Source organism: Suricata suricatta, chromosome 16 (genome assembly GCF_006229205.1).
Source record: "Suricata suricatta isolate VVHF042 chromosome 16, meerkat_22Aug2017_6uvM2_HiC, whole genome shotgun sequence".
Classification (NCBI taxonomy): Eukaryota; Metazoa; Chordata; class Mammalia; order Carnivora; family Herpestidae; genus Suricata; species Suricata suricatta.
In genome coordinates, this window is record NC_043715.1 from 13,512,969 (window position 1) to 13,528,722 (window position 15,754).

Here is a 15,754-nt window from a genome sequence, read left to right on the forward strand (position 1 = left end):
ACAGACGGACCGCCGGACAATGGGCCCCGGGCCGCAGCTCGGGCCGGCCGGGCCGGGGCTTTCCGGGACTGGGCCCCGGCAGACGGAGGGCGGCTTCGGGCCGAGCCGGTGGCGGGGAGCCGAGGGGCGGCGCTGCAGACGGACAAAGCCAACAGCAGACAGACAGACGGAGGGGGAAAAGATGGCGACGCGGGAGGCGGGAGCGCGCTGCTCGCGCACCCGCAGCGAGTGGGGCGCGTGCACGAGCCTCTCCTCTCTCCCTCCCCCTCTTCTCCTGCTTGGTCCCCCTCCCCGCTCGCCAGGCGCGCGCCCGGCGGCGTGGGCGGGGCTTGAGTGGAGGGGTTCTGGGGAGGCGGGACTTAAGGGGACATCCAATCACAGACGTTCGAGGGAGGCCTCACCTCCATCCTCTTGCAGCGGAGACCACCCAGGCTCGCCCACTCTTTGGTCTTTCTTCAGCCCGGTAAGTCCCTCAGCAACCTAACCTTTCCTGGACCTGTGAACTCCACCCTGACAGTCAGCTCCGACGCTGGTTTCTTACTTCACCTTTGAGTTCAGCCACAAAACCCACATCCCCCAACCACAGCTCCACCGCAGGCTCCCCCCCTGCTTAGCTCAACCTTAGTATCTCCCCCAACCCAAACCCTCTTCCCTTGGTTTCCCCGACTCTTCCACGGTTTCTTCGTCCCTCTAGGCATTCAACGTGTACCCAGACCTAGGGGCCACGGGCTTTGTAGGAGGGACCGCGTTCCGCTGTCCAAACCGCAGAGGAGAAAAATCTTGAGATTTCTTTTAGGCATTTAAGTCTCCAGCATGCTTCTTAACTAGTAAAATAACAGTAGTTGTAGACCTAGGGACTTGGTTATAGAATAGCATAGGATATAGAATAGAGTAACTTTGGAACTGTTACCACTTAAAGGGCATTTGAGGCAATAGAAAGTGGTTAGATTCACTTCCTAGTGAGACACCTTCCCTTGTCATCATCCCTATTTCTTCACTACTTTGTTTCCTTCCTCTTATTCTGTCTTCTTGTAGACTGCCTAAGCCTGCCTCTGACATAGCTTATTTGAAGTAGGAAATGCGGTGAAAAGAAGATGGGATCTGGTAATAGAAGATCTAGTCTTGAGTCCCAGCTGTGTGCTGACCAGCCTGGTGGCTTTGGACAAGTCCCTATTCTGAACCTCTGCTTCCTAAAATGTAAAATGGGATAATAATGTAATAATTTCTAACCTCTATTCTCATAGGATTGTTGTAATCATAAGATTAAGTAAAACGAAGATATGAAAGCATTATGCAAGTAGTCCTTGTGATTCCTGGCCCCAGGAAGGCAGCAGAGCTAATGTTTTTAAAGCAACAAGTCCTGGTATTTGCATAAGGGACACTTGCAAAATGTTCTTCCCATAAATCTCCAATGAGATGATAATCGTTGTCTGCATTTTGTGTTTAATGTAAGAGAATGGCTGTATTGAAAGAAATTCATCTTGTACAAGTGTGTAGTAGTTTCATTCGTTCATTTATTGTGGCTGGGATATTTAAGTAGAAATTATTCTTTAATTTCAGTTAAGGAAACATTTTAATTTCATTTTAAATTTTAATTCTTAAGTAGGCAGAAAATGGAATATTCTCATCTAACTAGAAGGTTTTTAGACAGTTTCATATCAGAATGCAAGCTGGAGGAATGACTGGGTGGTTCGGTTGGTTAAGTGTCTGACTCCTGATTTCGGCTCTGGTCATGATCTCACTGTTCATGAGTTCAAGCGCTGCATTGGGCTCTGAGCTGACAGCATAGGACCTGCTCGAGGTTCTCTCTCTCCCCCTCCTTCTCTCTCTTTCTCTCTCTCTCTCAAAATAAATAAATAAACTTAAAAGAATGCAAGCTGGAATAAATTGCACTACTAGGTATTTACCCAAAGGATACAAAAATATTAATTTAAAGAAATACATGCATCCCAGTGTTTATAATAACATTATCAACAATGGCCACATTATGGAAAGAGACCAGATGTCCATTGAATGATGAATGGATATAGAAGATAGAATATATATACAGTGGAATATTACTCAGCCATAAAAATAATGAAACCTTGCCATTTGCAATGACATGGAAGTAGAGAGTATTATGCTTAGTGAAATAAGTCAGAGAAAGACAAATACCATATGATTTCACTCATGTGGAATTTCAGGAACAAAACAAATGAACTTGAGGAGGCTCTTTTTTTTTCCAATCTTTTATTTATTTTTGAGAGAGAGAGATACAGCGTGAGCAGGAGAGAGTCAGAGAGAGAGAGACACACACAGAATTTTTTTTAAATGTTTTATTTATGTTTGATACAGAGAGAGATAGAGCATGAGAGGGGGAGGGTCAGAGAGAGAAGGAGACACAGAACCAGAAGCAGGCTCCAGGCTCTGAGCTAGCTATCAGCACAGAGCCTGACGCGGGGCTTGAACCCACGAACGTGAGATCTGACCTGAGCCGACGTCTGAGGCTTAACCGACTGAGCCACTCAGGCGCCCCACACACGGAATTTGAAGACAGGCCCCAGGCTCTGAGCTAGCTGTCAGCACAGAGCCCAACGTTGGGCTCAAACCCACAGACTGCGAGATCATGACCTGAAGTCAGACTCTTAACTGACTGAGCCACCCAGGTGCCCCAAGGTAAAATAGACCCTTAACTATATAGAGAAGAAATTGATGGTTACTAGAGGGGTGGGGGGGATGAGTTAAATAGGTGATGGGTATTAATAAGGGTGCTTTTGATGAGCTCTAGATGTTGTATGTAAGTGTTGAATCACTAAACTCTACACCTGAAACTAATATGTGCATTAACTAGAATTTAAATGAAAACTTGGCGAAAAAAAGAATGCAAGCTGGAATAAACATTGGCTTTTATACTTAACAGTAATTCCTGATCGGTTGAGACTGAGAGATGTGAATATAGTTTTATTATGTCACTTTAAAGTTGACATAGATGATATTTTCTTATTTAAAAAATGTTTATTAAGACTTGCTTATTGGGGCACCTGTGTGGCTCAGTTGGTTAAGCACCTGACTTTGGTTCAGCTCATGATCTTGCAGTTGTGAGTTCCAGTGCCCCAGATGGGGCCTCACACTGAGAGTGCAGAGCCTGCTTGTGATTTTCCTTCTCTGTCCCTCTCTCTCCACCCCTCCCTGACTCTCTCCCTCTCTCTCTCTCTCTCTCTCTCTCATTCGCTCTTGCTCTCACTCAAAATAAATAAATAAACTTAAAAAACATTTGTTTATTTTGAATGAGAGCAAGAGAGAGCAGGAGAGGGGCAGAGAGAGAATCCCAAGCAGGCTCTGTGCGGACAGCCCCTCAATGCAGGGCTTGATCCCATGAACGTGAGATCATGACCTGAGCTGAAATCAAAACTCAGAAGCTTAACCCACTGAGCCACCGAGGCGCCCCAACATAGATGATATTTTCAACATGAAAACAACAAGGAGGTGAAACATTAGGAGAAAGCTCCAGTGAAATTTCTTGGCTTCATCATTAAGTTAGTGTGTGAAACTGGGCAGCTTGTTCTGAAGCCTTGATCAAGCTACAAATAAAATAGGATCATAATAATGCTATTCTTATAACTCTCCTGTGTCTGACATAGTGTGACTCAGGATTATAATCAAATAAGGGAAAAGTCACTAAGTAAGGAATTCATTTCTTTTTCCTCTGTTCTCACCTAAACTTGTGGATCTAGAAGACTTTTTTCATTAATGATTTTCAGCTTCATTTTTTATTTCTGCTTTTCCAATCAACTCACAGAGCTGTGCTATTCTTTTTCCACTTTAATCCTGTAAACTTTTCCTTGAAATAGTTTCCTAATCTGTTTTATATTTATGGGCTTCTTTTTTTTAAAGTTTTTTTTAATGTTTGTTTATTTTTGAGAGACAGATTGCAAACAAGGGAGGGGCAGAGAGAGAGGGAGACAAAGAATTGGAAGAAGGCTCCAGGGTCTGAGCGGTCATGTCAGCACAGAGCCTGATGTGGGGCTCGAACTCATGGACTGCAAGATCACCACCTGAGCTGAAGTCAGATGCTTAACCAACTGAGCCACCCAGATACCCCTATGGGCTTCTACAATGACCTTGTTAGGGCTTTACATTAGAACAGTATTGGTAAGACAATTTAAAAATTAATTTAAAAATTTATTAAGATGAAAAAATATATTAAGATATAATTCACATACCATGAAATTCACCCCCTTTTTTTTTTTGGAGGGGGTAAAGATTTTATTTTATTTTATTTTATTTTATTTATTTATTTTAAATAAGCCCTCATGGACGATACCATGTCCCTTGCACACACTGAAGTTTATTTATGTTTTATTTATTTTTGATACAGAGAGAGACAGAGCATCAGCAGGGGAGGGTCAGAGAGAGAGGGAGACACAGAACCCGAAGCAGGCTCCAGGCTCTGAGCTGTCAGCACAGAGCCTGACACGGGGCTCGAACCCACAAACGTGAGATCATGACCTGAGCTGAAGTCAGAGGCTTAACCAACTGAGCCACCAAGGCACCCCAAGATTTTATTTTTAAGTAATCTCTCAACCCAACGTGGGACTCAAACTTGGAACCCTGAGATCAAAAGTCTGCTCTGCCAACTGAGCCAAGCAGGAGCCCCTGAACTTCACACATTTAGAGTATGTATTTCACTGGGTTTTAGTACATTCACAAGGTTGTGCAACATCACTATTATCTAATTCCAAAACATTTTCACTGCCCCAAAATGAAACTCTATACTCATTAGTAGTCATTCCCACTCTTCCTCCCCTACCCCAAAGCCCTTGGCAACCACTCATCTACTTTCGTCTCTATGGATTTGCCTATTCTGGACATTTCACACAAATGGAATCGTATAATATGGGGCCTTTTGTGTCCCTTTCACTTAACAGAATGTTTTCAAGCTTCATCCATGTTGTATGTGTCAGCACTTCATTCCTTTTCTATTTAAATTTTTTTAATTTCTTGGGGAACCTGGGTGGCTCTGTCGGTTGAGCATGCGACTTCGGCTAAGCTAAAGCCTGAGGCCTGTCTTCGAATTCTGTGTCTCCCTCTGTCTCTAACCCTCCCCTGCTCATGCTCTGTCTCTCTCTCTCTGTGTCTCAAAAATAAACATTAAAAAAATAATAAAATAAAAATTTTAAATTTCTTAAGTAACCTATATACCCAACATGGGGTCTAACTCATGACCCAGAGATCAAGGGTCACATGTTCTACCAACTAAGCCGGCCAGGTACCCCAATACTTTATTCCTTTTTATGGCCAAATATGCCAGTGTATGGATATACTACATTTTATTTCCATTTGTCAGTTGATGGATATTTGTGTTGTTTCTGCTTTCAGGCTATTTTGAAAAATGCTGCTGTGAACATTTGTGTATAATTTTTGTGTGAGCATATGTTTTCAATTCTCTTAGGTATATATATATATACCTAGGAGTGAAACTGCTGGGTCATATAGTAACTCTATGTTTAACTTTTTAGGAGCTGCGAATTGTTTCCCAAAGTGCCTTCATCATTTTATATTCCTACTAACAATGTAGGAGGGTTCCAATTTATCCACATCCTAGACTATATTTGTTATTGTTTTTCTTTTTCACTACAGCCATTATAGGAGATGTGAAGTGATATCTCATTGTGGTTTTGACTTACATTTTCCTGATGACTAACAATGCTGAACACCTTCTTATGTGCTTATCGTTGACCATTTGGGGAATGTCTTATAGAACTCCTTTGCTCATTTTTAAATTGGGTTATTTGTCTTTTTATTTTTTATTTTAAAAAATTTTTAGGGGCACCTGGGTGGCTCAGTAGTTAAGCCTCCGACTTCGGCTGAGGTCATGATCTCACGTTTGTGGGTTTGAACCCTGCGTCAGGCTCTGTGCTGAAAGCTCAGAGCCTGGAACCTGCTTCGGATTCATGTGTCTCCCTCTTTCTCTCTCTCTGTTCCTCCCCCTCTCATGCTCTGTCTCTCCCTGTCTCAAAAATAATAAAACATAAATTTAAAAAAAAAGTTTTTTTAATTTTTTAGGGGCACCTGGGTGGCTCAGTTGGTTAAGCATCTGACTTTGGCTCAGGTCATGATCTCTCAGTTTGTGGGTTCAAGCCCCACATCAGGCTCTGTGCTGATAGCTCGGAGCCTGGAGCCTGCTTTGAAGGATGTGTCTCCCTCTCTCTCTGCTTCTCCCCTGCTCATGCTCTGTTTCTCTCTGTCTTTCAAAAAATGAATAAACATTAAAAAAAATTATATTTATTTCTTATCTTTATTTTTGAGAGAAAGAGAGCATAAGCAGGGGAGGGGCAGAGAGAGCGGAAGACACCGAATCTGAAGCAGGCTCCAGGCTCCTATCTGGAGCTCTCAGCACAGAATCTGACACAAGTCTCAAACTTATGGACCATGAGATCATGACCTTAGCCAAAATTGGACACTTTACTGACTAAGCCATCCCAGTGCCCCTATTTGTTTTTTAATGTTGCTTTGTAAGAGTTGTAGTTTTTAAATATTCTGGATACTAGAGCTTTATAAGAGGTGTGGTTTGCAAAAAAGTTTTGCCATTGTGTAAGCAAGCTGTCTTTTTACCTTCTTGATAGTGTCTTTTGAAGCACCAACGATTTTGATGTATGAAGTCCAACTTGTGTATTTTTCTTTGACTGCTTGTGGTTTAGTTATCATATCTAAGAAACCGTCTCCCAGTCCACAGTTATAAAGATTTACACCCATGTTTTCTTCTAAGAGTTTATAGTTTCAGCTCTTACATTTAAGTTTTTGATCCATTTTGAATTAATTTTTGCATTCAACTTTATTCTTTTGCATGTGGTTATCCATTTTTTCTAGAATTTTTTGTTGAAAAGTCTATTCTTTCCCCCATTGAATTGCCTTATTATTTTTGTTGAGTATCAATTAACCATAAATGTCTGGGTTTATTTCCAACTTTCAATTCTATACCACTTATCTGTATGTCTATCCTTATGCCAGTCTTGATAAGAATCTCATATTTTAAGGAGATAGTTTTAACTTTTGAGTTTATATTTAGAACCTAGAGTTATATTTTCATCCTTTTAGAGTCATTTAAGGAAAACTTAAATTTGCTAGGATGATTACAATGATGATAAATGCCATGAGAACAATCTGACTTCAGAACTCTCTTGTGATCTTGTATGTGAACCCAAATCAGACTATTAACTGTGATTAAATGCATTTTTCTTTTCATTTGCTGATAAAGTCAATATACATCAATCGAAGGTAAAACCAGGATGCAAATCATTATGAATAATGGAAGTATGTAATGTCTAGTGTCAAGAATTGGGTCAAGATCTGACCTTGGTGCCTACACATGTTGACCTTGGATCAATCACTACAACTTTGAGCTTCACTTTTCTCCTGTAAAAACCTATAGTCACTTCTGACCCACATTTGCTTCAAAGGAATGTCATGAGCCTCAAATTGAGGTAACGTGCTTGTAAGTAACTTGTAAACTGAAGAATATCATAGATATACTTACTATTTATATGTTGCCCTAATTAATATTAATTCTACAAAAAATCATTCCATAGATGCTCTAAAAAAATGCTCTTTACTTTTCTATAGGCCCTACGAAGATGTCCAGAGTGGTTCCCTTTTTATATTTTTGAGACTTTCCCTTTTCTTTAAAAAAAAATTTTTTTTTAATGTTTTATTTATTTTTGATACAGAGAGAGACAGAGTATGAGAGGGGGAGGGTCAGAGAGAGAGGGAGACACAGAACCAGAAGCAGGCTCCAGGCTCCGAGCTAGCTGTCAGCACAGAGCCCGACGCAGGGCTCGAACCCACGAACGTGAGATCTGACCTGAGCCGAAGCCGGAGGCTTAACTGACTGAGCCACCCAGGCGCCCCGAGACTTTCCCTTTCCTAAATGTTAGTACCTAAAAGAGAAAAGACAAGGGGTGCCTGGGTGGTTCACCTAGTTCAGCATCTGACTCTTGATATCGGCTCAGGTCATGATCTCACAGTGTGTGGGCTGGAGCCCCTCACTGGGCTCTGTGCTGACAGTGTGGAGCCAGCTTGCAATCCTCTCTCTCTCTCTCTCTGCTCCTCTTCTCTCTCTCTCTCAAAATAAATAAATAAGCTTTAACAAAGAAAAAGAAACAAGGCAAATTACTCTCTGCCCATCATCTTTCCTTTCTCTCTTATACAGTATGTAGTACTTTGCATCAGTCAGCAAGCCTTTTCTGTAAAAGGCCAGTCAATAAATATTTTAGGCTTTGTGGACACATATAGATTCTTTTACATGTGTCTTTCCTTTTTTTTTTTTTTTTTACAGCCCATTAGTACTGTAACAACCATTCTTAGTTGGAGAGACTGCACAAAAAAAGCAGCCTTGACTAATGTTGGCCTGCAGAATGGTTATAGACTCTTATTCTATTGTATTCAAGTACTATATCAAGTTTTCTTTATGGCCACTAGTTATAATCATTTACACGAAAAAGAGTTACTGCTTTGTTAATCAAAGAAATGTTATGTGTTAACTTTTATCCTAATAGTAAGACAGGATTCTCAAGCAAAATAACAAGTCAGTTTGGTTGTTTTGATTATGTTTCGCTTCTAAATGTTACTGGTCTGTTCAGTCAGGGACAGTGGTATGTTTAGATAACTGGCTGGTGTGGTACAATTTACACTGATACATTCTGAGATCTAAATAATTAGGACAGAACACAGGGGATGAATGGTGCTGAATGGAAGCAACTGCCTGGTAGGAAGCAAATTTTCTGAATGAATCATGTCACTTTTAGCCAGACATGGATGGACTCAATGAGACTTTCCACTCCTCTTTACTTTCATGGTTTGAACAAAGTTGCAATAATAACTATTCCAAAAGTTATCTAAACACACTATGCTACTGAGGGCATGGGGAAATAGAAACTCTCATACATTGGTGGCAATGTAAATTGAAACTACCTCTTTCAAGGGTGATTTGGCAATATCTATTAACGTTAAAAATATACCCACCTTTTAACCCACTTCTGCTTCTGAGAATTTACCCAATAAATACAATCCATGCCGGCCAATATATATTCACTGCATCATTGTTTATAGAGGCAAAACATTGGAAATTACCTAAACTCACATCAATAGAATAGTGTTAAAAATTATAGTACCCATATCTTTTGAAACGTTATGGTCCTTTAAAAGAAAGAGAATTATTGAAAACTGATATGGAACAATCTGCAAGATATATATCTTAATGTATGTTGCAGTACAAGTTATAGTATAGCACGTATAGTATGCTAGTACATGTGTAAAAAGAAGGTGTATATATTTATATAGCTTTACATGCACATAACGTCAATGGAAGGATTTTGAAAGCATTAAACATTATCTGTTCTAAAAGGTTTTTGATGCTAATTAGCACATTTAATCCTCATAACAACTTTCTACGTAGATGATGTTATTCCCATTTTACAGATGAGGAAACTGAGGCACAGAGAAATTAAGTAACTTGCTACAAGGCACCAGAATCTGGTAACAATGATTATTCTATTTCTAGAGTGAGGGACTAAAAGGGGCAGAGGAAGGAGACTTAGTGTTTACTGTACATCTTTTTCAGCTCTGTGTGTGTGTGGTTTGCTGTTTATCCATTACTGTAAAAAATTATTTTAAAAGTTTATTTGCACCATTAGGAAAATGGGCAAAAGACTATAATGAGCACACTATTTACAAGCTAGTCAATCTTACTAATGTTCAAAGATATGCAATTTAAAATAATTTCTTTGTTTCGAAAAGATTAGAAAGATTGACAATGCCCAGAGTTGGGGAGTTTGAGGAAATGGGCACTCTCACATAATATTACTAGGATAAAATAATAGAACCTTCTGGGAGAGCCATCTGGTAAGGGGTTGTACTAGTTTCCTAGGGCTGCTTTATTTTTCTTTTCTTTTTTCTTTTGAGAGATAGAGATAGAGACAGAGAGTGAGCCAGGGAGGGGCAGAGAGAGAGGGAGTCACAAAATCCGAAGTAGGTTCCAGGCTCTGTGCTGATAGCACAATACGGGGCTCGAACCCATGGATTGTGAGATCATGCCCTGAGCTGAAGTTGGATGCTTAACCGACTGAGCCACCCAGGTGCCCCTGCTAGGGCTCTTTTAACCAAGTCCACAAACTGGGTGGCTTAAACCAACAGGAATTTCTCATGATTCTGGAGGCTAGAAGTTCCACAACAAGGTATTAATAGAGGTAGTTTCTTCTGAGGGCTGTAAGAAAGAATTGGTTCCAGGCTTCTTCCTAGCTCCTGGTGGTTTGTTGGCAATCTTTGGTGTTTATTGATTTATAGATCCTTTGCTTCTGTCTTCATCTTCACTTAGTGTACTCCCTGTGTGCGTGTCTGTCTCCAAATTTCACCTTAAAAAAATTTTTTTACGTTTATTTATTAGTGAGACAAACAGAGCATGGGTGGTGGAGGGGCAGGGAGAGAGGGAGACACAGAATCTGAAGCAGGCTCCACGCTCTGAGCTAGCTGTCAGCACAGAGCCTGACGCGGGGCTTGAACCCACGAACTGTGAGATCATGACCTGAGCCAAAGGGGGACGCTTAACTGACTGAACCACCCAGGCGCCCCCAAATTTCATTTTTTAATGGGGATGCAAGTCTTATTGGAGTAGGGCCCTCTCTAAGGACCTCATTTTAACTTGACTACCTCTGTAAAAACCCAATCTTCAAATAAGGTCACATTCTGAGTTACTGGGGATTAGTAATTCAACATATGAATCTGGGGTTGGGGGGCACAGTTCAACCCATAGCATGGGAATCAAAAATTTAAATATGCATAGACTTTGACCTAGCAATACCACTTATGGGAGTCTGTCTTTAATAATCTGAAAAAAAGTCTGAAAGTATGCATGTATAAATTTGGAGTGATATTCACTATAGCATGTTACAGAACATTATTGGAATCAACCTAAGTATCAATAAGAGAATTATTGGCTAAATAATGGTATACCCGCTTCCATTGTTAAAGATGGATCTGTATGTATTGACAGGAAAAGATATGCAGGATGGCACGCCTAGCTGGCTGAGTTGATAGAGTATGGAACACTTAAGTTTCAGTCCCATGCTGGGTGTAGAGATTACTTTGGTTTTTTTAAATGTTTATTTACTGGGGTGCCTGGGTGGCTCAGTCGGTTGAGCATCTGGCTTCGGCTCAGGTCATGATCTCACGGTTCGTGGGTTCAAACCCTGCATCGGGCTCTGTGCTGACAGCTAGCTCAGAGCCTGGAGCCTGCTTCGGATTCTGTGTCTCCCTCTCTCTCTGACCCTCCCCTGCTCGTGCTGTCTCTCTTTGTCTCTCAAAAATAAATAAAAGACATAAAAAATTTTAAAAACATAAATGTTTATTTACTTATTTTGAGGGGGGAGGGTCAGTGAGAGGAAGAAGAGAGAGAATCCCAAGCAGGCTTCATGCTCAGTGTGAAACCCAATTCAGGGCTTGGTCCTATGACCCTGAGATCATGACCTGAGCTGAAATCAAGAGTCAGATGCTTAACTGACTGAGCTACCCAGGCACCTCTGTAGAGATTACTTAAAAATAAGATCTTTAAGTGTCCGACTTTGTCTCAGATCATGATCTCACGGTTCGTGGGTTTGAGCCCCGTGTTGGGCTCTGTTCTGACAGCTCATCGCCTGGATTCTGCTTTGGATTCTGTGTCTCCCTCTCTTTCTGCCCCTCCCCCTCTTATACTCTGTCTCTCTCAAAAACAAATATTTTAAAAATCTTTAAAAAAATGATATGCAGGATATATTAAGTATAAAAAACAGGTTTACTGAACAGTTTGCATATTATTATCCTATCTATGTTAAATTTAAAATAAAAAATAAAATTTTAAATTTTATAGTCCAAAAAATAATGGCATGAGGAGTTTTCCATTAAACCCCACACCTGTACTCTCAAATTAGTAAAACAAACAACATATTTTTACTCTGAAAAAAAGATTTTAAATTCAGTTCTCTTTATTCTGCTTTGAAACTAAATGCAGAAGAGAATCATAATATATTTATTCATGGGAACTTGGTTTAATCTGGTAGTTTCTGGGGGAAAAACTACCACTTCCCGTGGAGATATAGAATAAACACACACACTTTTTGTTTTCTGAACAATTTGAAAGTGAGTTATAGACAACATGATCCTTCACTGTTACATAGTTCAACACACATCTAAGAATAAGGGCGCTTTCCTGCTCAACTTCAATTATTACACCTATGAAAATGAACAATAATTTCATAATGTCTAATATTCAAGACATGTTTGAATTTCCTAAGTTGTCCCCCCAGTATCTTTTCTTTTTTATAACCAGGATCCAATTGAGTTTTATGTATTTCATTTGCTTATTTTGCGTCATTAGTCTCTTATTATCTAGAGCCAGTTTTTTGGTAGACGATTCCATATTTTACATTAAATGATTAGTATATATACTATTTATTTAATCCCCTTCATGACATAGATTGATTTAAAAATTTTTGTTATGGGGGCACCTGGGTGGCTCAGTTCCTTAAGAGTCCGTCTCTCATGATCTCATGGTTCACGATTCGAGCCCAGAATCGGGCTCTGTGCTGACAGCTCAGAGCCTGGAGCCTGCTTTGGAATCTGTCTTCATATCTCCACTCCTCTGTCACTTGTGCTGTGTGTGTGTGTGTGTGTGTGTGTGTGTGTGTGTAATATAAGCAAACATCAAAAAATTAAAAAAAATTTTGTTGCGAACAGTTTATTGTGGTAAAATGTACATAGTCTAAAAGTTGGCATTAAAATTTTTTTAATGTTTATTTTTGAGAGAGTGAGAGAGAAACAGAGTATGGGTTGAGGGGAGGCAGAAAGAGGGAGACACAGAATTTGAAGTAGGCTGTGATGTGGAGCTCAAACTCCCGAATCATGAGATTGTGACCTGAGTCAAAGTCGGACGCTTAATGGACTGAGCCACCCAGGCACCCCTAGCATTTTAATGAATTTTAATTGTACAGTTTGGTGGCATTATGTACATTCACATTGTGTAGCCATCACCACCATCCATCTCCAGAACGTTTTTGTTTTTCCAAACTGAAACTTTGTGCTTATTAAACAATAATTCCCCACTTTCCCCTTCCCCTAGCCCCTGGTAGTCTCTATTCTACTTTCTCCCTCCCTGAATTTGACCTCTTTAGGTACCTCATATAGATGGAACTATGTAGGAAGGAGTATGTCCTTTAGTGACTGACTTACTTCATGTACCATAATGTCTTCAAGGTTTATCAATGTTGTAAATGATATGTCAGAATTTCCTTCCTTCTTAGGCTGCATAATATTCTACAGCATGTATCTGCCACATTTTATTTATCCAGTCTTTGTACCATGTACAGTTGGGTGGCTTTCACCTTTTGACTTATTCACTATGAACATTTGAAAACATACTTAAGGGTAGAGATAACTGTAAACAATAACTCTCATCCAAATAAACAATCAGCAAGATTTTTGTGCCATTTTATCCTTTTGCAAATATTCATTTTTTAAAAGATTTAAAAAAGACATTTTCTTACAAAATCCCAATGCCATCTTCATGCTTAAAAAATAACAGTTCTTTGGTTGGTATCATGTAATACTTGGTTCATAAACTCATTTCCTTGTCTCAAAAATGTCTTTTATAGTTGGTTTGTTTGAATCATTAAACAAGATCCACACACATTCCATTTGATTGCAGTGTGTCCAAGGCTTTTTAAATTCGAGCAGTCCGCCTTTACTTGTTTTTTTTAAGATGCCATTACCTTATTGCACAACAGGCTGATTTATATTTGCATGCATTTACAGGGGGGAAAACCTCACACATTTAAAAAGAACCAAACACTGTATTTTGAGGTTCTGGAACCGGTTCTTTTAGAAATATTTCAAGTGAGTATAAAAACAGCACTTCTAAATTCATATAAATCTCATACAGTAACGCATAGTCCATCCTTGTCATATGACCTCGTTACAATTTAGCAAACCACAATGTTGATCCCGGTAGAAGAAGCCTCTACACCAGGGGGCAGGGTTACCTCCTTCTAGAAACCAAGGGCGAAAGAAGTCCCTTCTAGTAGTAACCGGAGACAATGGTTTTCAGGTGGAAAACAAGGAAAACTAAATCAAAGTTTCCTCTGAATACAGAGATAGGTAATTTCCTGGAGACCGTGGTGTAGAGGAAACAGATTAGTGAATTAAATAATACAGACTAAAGATTCCGGTTAAAACAGTAATTAGATTTGGTTTAAAAAAGGGTCACGACTAGCATCGATGGAGTGATGGTGGCAACAAAGGGAATAGGGTGAAGGGTCGGATAAAAGCTTTAAAGGGGTGGAAACCTCAGTCATTGTCGCGGGAGGAAAGAAACTGACGCGGGGGAAAGCCCCCCGGGCCACTGGAGTTGAGCGAGTCACCGGAGCAAATCTCAGGGAGTTAACACTGGGTGTTTTAAAGGTAGTGCTGGAGCCGGTTTTTCGAGGGACTAGAACAATGCAGAAAAAGAAGAGAGGGCACAGATCAGGTGAACAAACCACTCCCTCCTGCCTCCCTACGCCTAGGGTAATTCCTACAAACTCTGGGCGTGCCTCTACCAAAAGACGCCGCCGCATGTGGCATGACGTCTAAACGCGTCACCACCCATGCCTCCGCTGCGGGAAGTAGTCCCAATCGCGCCGGCTCCGAAGGGAGCTGAAAGAGGGAGGCTAGAGGCCTTCCGAACAAGAGTTCCGGGAGGGGAGGGAGCGCAGCCAATCCCTGGGAAGGGGGGCGTGGCTACCTTGGCCTCGCAGATTCTTCCGCCCGCGTTTGATGTGCTGAGGCTGAGGGAGCCGCCATTTTGGATGCTGATCGTTCAGTGCTAAGTGCGTCTCAGCCGTTTTCGCACCTGGATTCAGCCGGGTGAGTGTGGCAGTCTCAGCGTCAAGGGTCTTTGTTTTCCTCCTCCCACTGCGCTCCAGATTTAGAAGCCCCAAATCTTGGGTTCAGACGACCCTGAGGTAGCAGTTGAGGAGAAAGGGAAGAATCCTCGGTTTAGGGGTCAGGCCGGAGGTCAGGCCCGAGGATCCGCGTTGCAGGAGGCCCACCTGAGGCCGGGGTTGGGGGCGTGGCAGGGCCCCGAGCAGCTTGGAGACCGCTGGTCCTGGATACTTGAAGCGGCGAAAGTTTACTGTTGTGCTTTCTGCCTCGAGGCGGAAACGCCACGGCCTCGGCTCTCCCGTTGGTGACAGGGCTTGTCCTGCGGTCTCGGTGACACTCCTGTGCCGCCTACACTGGTCCAGAGAGTTGGGGAAGGTCGGTGTCTCAGTTGAACTTGAGAGTCTGATCGCCTCCACCTGGCGGGGCGGCCTCCTGAGGTGGTTCCTGGGGGACCCCGGACTTGGGCCCTCTTTGGCCGAAGGAAATGGCCTTTATCTGTATTAAGCCAGCATTGGCCTTCGCCCCTTACGTGTTTTACGAGAGACCTAGTGAGGAGCCTGAGGTTCTGTCCTTCCTTCTCCTCTGTGTTCTCGGCCATTCTCTTCCGGGGTGCTGGAGTTGGGGACTTGAAAACTCGAGCTGCGGAAACTTTTGCAAGGATAGGGATCCATGGAAGGTCCATTTACAATCGGGCAGTAGGAAAGACACAACCACTTTTCATTCTCTGTTGTAAAATTAAAAATAAAAGCCGGTCATAAGTAACTCTTGAGGGATTTGTAATTTTCTCTTTTACGCGTATATATTTTTAACTTTTCATTAAAATTTCAAG

At 41.4% G+C, this 15,754-nt stretch overlaps 1 protein-coding gene across 4 annotated transcripts in view; it reads left to right on the forward strand.

Moving 5' to 3' along the window:
- The first annotated feature begins 402 nt into the window (after positions 1-402).
- IST1 (IST1 factor associated with ESCRT-III) overlaps positions 403-15,754 on the forward strand; it is a 47,749-nt gene continuing 32,397 nt past the window's right edge. Inside the window, exon 1 of one of the 4 annotated variants that reach the window (XM_029925173.1) lies at positions 403-463. The gene's annotated coding sequence lies outside the window, so the exon portion shown is untranslated. Of the gene's footprint in view, positions 464-14,805; positions 14,908-15,754 lie in introns of those variants that run through there. The other 3 variants (XM_029925171.1, XM_029925174.1, XM_029925175.1) reach the window with 3 other exon arrangements.